Raw genomic sequence first — 7,467 nt, forward strand, 5'->3', positions numbered from 1 at the left:
TTTAATAGATAACTTTCCTGTTAGAATTAGTGATATAATAGAATACTTTTGGTTTTATATACTTTTTGAATATATTAATTCTAATCCTTTTATTTGTAGGATTTTTTAATATTCCTAATAATTATTAAATAAAATTTCTTTTCACACATGTCAAAATATAATAGATATACTTGACACATGTCGTGACTATAAGAATTACTAACTTTCAAAACTAAGGTTTATATAATAAGATTTCATATGTTTCTATTTTTTCTGTCTCTTCCTTTGATGTTCTCTTCTGGTTAGCGAAACTCAATGGCTATTCAAGAGAAAAACAAAGCTGATGAAGAAATGAAAAGATTGGCAGAACAACAACAAGTAGACTTTTTGCTTATTGTCTGTAAATCATTCACTTTGAAGGGTAACTAATGTTCATATTTTTTCTGTCTCTTCCTCTGATTTCTCTGAAGTTAAGCGAAATTAATGCCTATTCCTATTCAAGAGCAAAACAAAGCTGATGAAGAAATGAAGAGATTGGCAGAACAACAACTGATAAGCTTTTGCTTATTGTATGTAAAATCATTCATTTGAAGGGCAACTAATGTTCAAGTTTTGGTGTTATTTCACAGAGGGAAAAAGCTGAGTTACATATGAAAAACCTTGAGCTGCAGAAAACACTCCATATTATGCAGGCATTGGAGCTGCAGAAAGAGATCATATAGTATAATTTTTATATAGTACATGTACATTTATATAATTTACATTTATATCTTTTACATTTATAGCATCAATACACAACGTTGAAACGTTAACCGTCACCACTCTTTATATAGTACATTTCATACGTTCCTATTTTTTCTGTCTTTTCCTCTGATCTTCTCTTCTGGTTAGCGAAACTCAATGGCTATTCAAGAGGAAAACAATGCTGATGAAGAAATGAAAATATAGGCAGAACAACAACATGTAGGCTTTTGTTTATTGTCTATAAAATCATTCCCTTTGAAGGGTAACTAATGTTTAAATTTTGGTGTTATTTCACAAAGGGAAAAAGCTGAGTTACATATGCTTGAGCTGCTGAAAACACTCCATGCTATGCAGGCATTGGAGCTGGAGAAAGGGATCATGAGTGGAAATTTGCATGCCATGAGACACATTCTTGGTATGGAGGAAGAAACAGAAAAATTAAATGAAAAACTGAAAGAGGTTACGGTAAAATATGGCTACGCTTTCAAAGACCATCAAAATGCGTGCAAGGGTTTGTTCAAAGTAAGCAATTCTAAGACTAATGAACATTTTTGCTGTTGATCTAGTGAGATATCTACTTCTCTTGCTACTAGATATTAGTTCTGTTATGTTCTGTTGACACATGTGTCTAATATTACTTCAATTTTCTTGCATAGGAAGGAAAGAATGTGCTAGTTCTCCTAGGCAGAGCTCATATAACGTGGAAAGGACCCATGACAGGGGAGAAGACAAGTGGAGTTCGGGATGCTGAAAAGTTTTTTTAGGATATCTATCAATCTATTTTGTATTTTTTAGAATAATTTCAGTGATGCCAGTTTTACATAAACATAAACATCAATTGGTAGAATTTATAAGGTTTAAACTTTTTTTATAAGACCATCTCCAATGGGGAGAGACCATTAAGGTTTTTTCTATTATTTTAAGTATAAATTTTGAATAAATAAAAGTTAAGAAAACCATAGTAGATTTTAAATTTCACTACAAGAAAACATGGAATCGCTGACTACAAAAACAGTCACTATACAGTCGCAAACTATTTAGTAACGATTGATTGGCGACTGACATGCGTAGTCGGTAAACAGTGCGTCGCTAAGATAATCAGTCGCTAAACAGTCGACACCGAACTACTAATTGGCGACTGATAATTGTGGTCGTTTTTCCCTCGCCAAACAGTCGCTAAATTTAGCGACTGAATTGCAACGGTTTAGCGATCGATCTGGTTACTCATTTGCGACTGTTTTGGTTACTGTTTTGTGTACGTTTCCGTGACTATTTTACGACTGTTTAACTATCATGTTTTAAAAAAATTATGGTAAAAATTAATTATTTGATTTTGTAATACCAAAACTGATTATGAAAACTATAACTAAAACATAACATACATGAAATTAAACAAAGACATAAGTTTAATTTTACATCCAATATAAGTTCCAGAAAACATCCAAACAATCATTACAAAAGTTTTTATGAGTTTCATAGCAAAGAGGTACAGGAAGTGGAATCGGTTGGCATAGACACAACAGGAGTTTCAGAGCAAAGAGGTACAGCTGCTGTCATCTCTAACCTTCTTCCCTTGGACTAACACCCCAATATGTATTCCACCACCGTGTAAAGGAGTAACAGCCTCTTTCACCGTCCTCTGAAACCAAAAGTATTAAGTATCATGACTAATGTTATGAAATAACATTGATCATTGCACACAGCAAAACCGAAACATCTAAAGAGACGGATAGGAAAAGACAAATTAATCACGCACCTTCAGTAAGCCTACATTTGCTGTCTCTGGAACTTCAATAACAAGCTCCAGAATCCTAAGGGACTTGATTCTGAACTTTACTGCAAACAATGATATAACATGAGACACACCACTACAAGAAATATGAGTTTTCTTAGCACTAGAAAAACACAAGAGTTAATGAATAGCTCAAGTCATGTTGAATAGTTCATAACAGAAAAACACAAGAGTTATTGAAAAATAAAGATTCAACCCATTATAATACCAAAACATTAAAAGCCAAGTGAATATACCTTGTAAGCACCAACATAAAACTCATTTTCGAGCATGTCCTGCAAGTGTTCATCGAGAACATAGACAAACTTCTTGGACCGAATAACTAACCAGTCCTTGACAATTTTTCTTCTTCTCATGATCCAGCACAGTAAAGAACGCCTGCAAGATATCAACGGTATTGGATATATGGACTAACCTGCTGGACTACACCTGCAAACAAAGAAGTAAAATTCTTCTGTTATAGTTCTCCAATTTCAAGCAGATTTTACTAATTCTGAAATAGAAATTAGGGAACAACACAACAATGATGATTCTCTTGCTTCCCTTCTTTGCAGACCAACGCTCAAGTCTTAATTCAAAACTTGAGATTCTGGCCAAACCAAACAAATCTAGCAGCGTAGAGAGAAGCACAAGAAACAATAGGTGAATAAAGAAAATCAGAGTCATCTAGCAACTATAAATAAAACCTTTGGAAAACTTAATTAGCTTTAAAAAAGACATCTAGCAAGAAACACTTTGAGCTCAGCCGAGAACCAAACCTAAACTTAGAGACATCTTGAGATAGTTGAACATGAAATATGTAAAGTGAAGCTAGAAGAAAGTTTGAAACTTTAACCTGAACTCTTTGCAATTTTAGAAAGAATCACAAGCCCATCTCTGTTAGTAACCCGAAACTGGAATCGTGTGAGATAAAAGGAGACATCAACGGCAATAGAAACGGCAGCATTATAGCTTGAAGGCGTAGTAGAGAGAAAGCGACGAGGGGACTGATGAGGAATAGGGTTTTGGATCTGGGTCTGGAGGAAGTAGTACGATTGAGAGCAATTGAGAGATACAAGGAGGGATTATAGCGTTTCTCGATTGAGTTGGGGATCTGAGGGATTAGGGTTTTCTCGGGGAAGAAGAGAAACGGTTTGGGTTTGAGCCGTTATGTTACGGCCCAAATTTGGTTTAAAGCCCAAATTAAATAAAACAGTCGCTAAAGAGTCGCTGTTTAGTCGCAATGTTTGGCGACTGTCAAATTGGTCTCCAAACTAGTCGCAAATTGGCGACTACACTGCGACATTATGCATCAGTCTCGAATTAGCATCTATTAGGCGACTGTTTTATTTTAGTAGCCATTGAGTAGCAAAACAATAGCAATTCAGTCGCTAAATTTAGCGACTGTGTTTTAGGTCGCAACTTGCAGTCGGCAATTCCATGTTTTCTTGTAGTGTTTGTACTCCTCCAATAGTAAGGGATTCTTAAAAAGAAAAGGAATATTATTTTGCAAATTCAAATTTGTTTTACTTTTAACAAGTTTACCACAAAGCAAACCAACAATCCATCATCGCCTTTCATCGGCAGCAAACAGCAAGCCATCATCGTAAACCAGAAAAACCCTCATCTGCGCAAACCAACAAACTATATCAATTTTTAGCAAGAATTGGAGACCACACATCACTGATACCAAATAAAAGAACACAAAAACTGGAAGCAAGTAATGGTTATCATATCAAACATTGTGAGCAATGTTATTCCACTGAGTAAACAAAGAGAAGAACCAAATAAACTTGTGAGCAATGTTACCATTAGTTACATTATGAAAAATAGATCAGTTCTTAGGCTATATTCTGAACACACATTCAACAGGCATTCAAATATCTAACAAGCATTCAAAAACATAACAAAGTGTTAGGTTGATGATTTACCGTGACTCATGCGTGAAATGGAAGCAGCTATCATTGTATGACCTCAGATACTCCCAATGAATAACATAGCACTGTCGTCATTGCTCCAATTAACCTCACACAAGAAGGTAGAAACACATAGATTAGCCCAACAAACCGATTCATGCTTTACAAGAACATAACACAAGCATTGATCAATAACATAACACAAACAAAAGCACATAACACAAACCAATTCAAGCTTTAAAAGAACCGAACACAAGCATTGCTCAATAACATAAGACAAACCAGTTGAAGCTTTAGAATAAGAGAACACAAACATTGATCAATAACATAACACAAAGCCGAAGCATTGATCAATAACATAACACAAAACCGAAGCATTTATCAAGAACATAACACAAGCCGATTCAAACTTTAAAAGACGCTAACAGAAACATTGATCAATAACATAACACAACCCGATGGAAGCTTTAAATAAACAGAACACAAGCATTGATCAATAACATATCACAAACCGAAACATTGATCAATAACATAACAGAAGCCGATTCAAGATTTAAAAGAACATAACACAAACATTGATCAATAACATAACACAAACTGATTTAAGGTATCAGTGAATAAAACAAAGGAGAAGATAAGAAAAATACATTGGATAAAGCATAATCAACGAATGTTACAAAACAAATAGAAACTTCCAGAACAAGAAAAAGAAGTTGAAAACATTTAATTTTAACTCTAGAAGAATGTAAACACCCTATAGGAATTATGAGTATGATAAATAATTCAAACTACGTGTATCAAAGATCCAAAATGAGGTATCCTCTTAAATTAAAATAAAACTGTACGAGATCACTTGATGAAGATTTGGTTTACAAATTGTGTAAGCCTTTTAACTTTCAAATGCTACATATGAAAGAATATGAGCTCTAACAATTTATTTTAATTGTGATAGAGAAGGTAATGCACCATTATGAATACTCCCTAACTCACATATTTATGTTCATTAGTCTCATCAACTTTCTCTGTAAATTGGTCTGAAGATTTGTAAGAATGGTAAATTGGTCTGAAGATTTATAATATTGAATTGATATCAGGAATCTAACATTTTTTGTATTTTAAAATCAAATGCATTTGTGGTCAATAGTTTTTAATACTTAACTAGGTACTAATTTGCGGATAACCGCAGGCTGATTTTTTTTTTTATAAATTGTAATAATTTATTTTGTTATTATGTTATTTATTAGTTTTTAAAATCTAAGTTGTTAAACGGAACTGATATAGAATTTATTTGATTAGATTTTTGATAAAAAAAATTAACCCGATCGAAACGTTGAAATAAAAAAAACTATTTATCATTAAATTATTTTTTTAAAATCTTAGCTGTTAAATTTTTAATAATATTTTTTTCAAGTACTAATTAGTTTAGATTCGAATAGATTTTATTTAATTTTGTCGATTTAATTTAATTTGACCAGTCTATGATTTTTTTTAATTTATTAATAATTAATAAAGATTAATTCAATAACTAATAAAGATTAATTAATTAATAAAACTTTTCTAATGGCAAGTGAATGTTATTTTTTACACATTTTAAGATTAGTTTTATATCTATACTTCCCAATTAATATAGTAGAATATATGCAAGCAATGTGATTTTCAACAAAAAACACATCAACATACTGACAAAAAAATTCAAGACGAAATTCACAATCACAAAAAAAATCAGAAAATCTAAAATAGTTAATTGTTGATCTTAAAAGTATAACAGAAAAATAACTAAGACTTTGAGATTTGAAAATCAATTACGAAAAAACTGAATATATGCATGTGAGAAAGATATATGACAATTATGTTTAGGGGAGGGAAATTTGCAGATGAAGTTTGTACGTTGTACAATGACATCCTTTGGTATACATATTTCGATAAAATTTTAATTATTATATGGAATATTGTTTGGCATCCATTGTATTTTGAAACTTCATTTTCGTGAATCGAGAAAACAGATTGTTGCTGCAATTTAATGGTTTTTTGGTAAAACATCATTTTGTTATGTTTCTTATTGTCCTGGCTAAAACATTTGATGCATTTACATGTGTAATGGTTGTAACGATCACAACTGGTAATTAATGCAATCCATGGAGGTCCATTCAAATGATGTCTGATTTCATATTAACTAGTTCAATACTCCCTTGGACGTCAATGTGATAATAACAAAAGGTTGTCTTGATACACAAAAGTAGCACCATCATGGTTAGTTGAATTGAAGACCACACAAAGATTAACTAATTTGATTCCATTCCAATTAATGTTTTGTTACACTTTGGTAATTTACTCTCATGCATAATGAGAAGCCTAAAAAAATTATAACCGTCGGTCCACTTGACTAAAGACATTTTTCATGGATTTTTATTAAACAATTTTATGTATTGTCATAGATTTGTATTAATTTTTTAAAAATATTATGACATATCATCTTTATTTTTTTAGAAATTACCTAGATATCATATCTTCGGTTTGTATAAATTTATTTTCAACATGTGTATTAATGATAATTAATTGTTTCATTGACACATTAGTCTTCCATTCTTGTTATTTTTCTATGATCATTCATATCCTAAAATATTCTTACCAAAATCTCATTTTATAATAGTTTCTAATATGTACATCTCTTTTGATAAAACAAACTAAATTATTAATTTTCAATCCGATCAAATATGACTCAATACTTGAACTAAGGTGAATATGAAAGAATGAGCTGAAGAGACACATAACAAGATGTAAAAAAAAATTTGCTTAATAAGAGTTTGCTAAGGAAAAAAAATTAGGTTGAGATTTTTTGCTACATTTTGTTTCTAGTTTGATTTGGATATCAAAATAATACTTGTTTTTGAGATAAAATAATATTTTGTGGCTGAAATAATAATTTAGTAATGTTAATGGTGTCAAACATGAAAGTTGGTGCAAGTGCAATTAAATAATTTTAAAATATTTATAAAACAATTTTATAGTGTCAATTAAACCTTTAACTTAAAGAGTAGATACACCCTTGAACATATT

The sequence above is a fragment of the Camelina sativa genome, chromosome 4, assembly GCF_000633955.1.
Source record: "Camelina sativa cultivar DH55 chromosome 4, Cs, whole genome shotgun sequence".
NCBI classification, from domain to species: domain Eukaryota; kingdom Viridiplantae; phylum Streptophyta; class Magnoliopsida; order Brassicales; family Brassicaceae; genus Camelina; species Camelina sativa.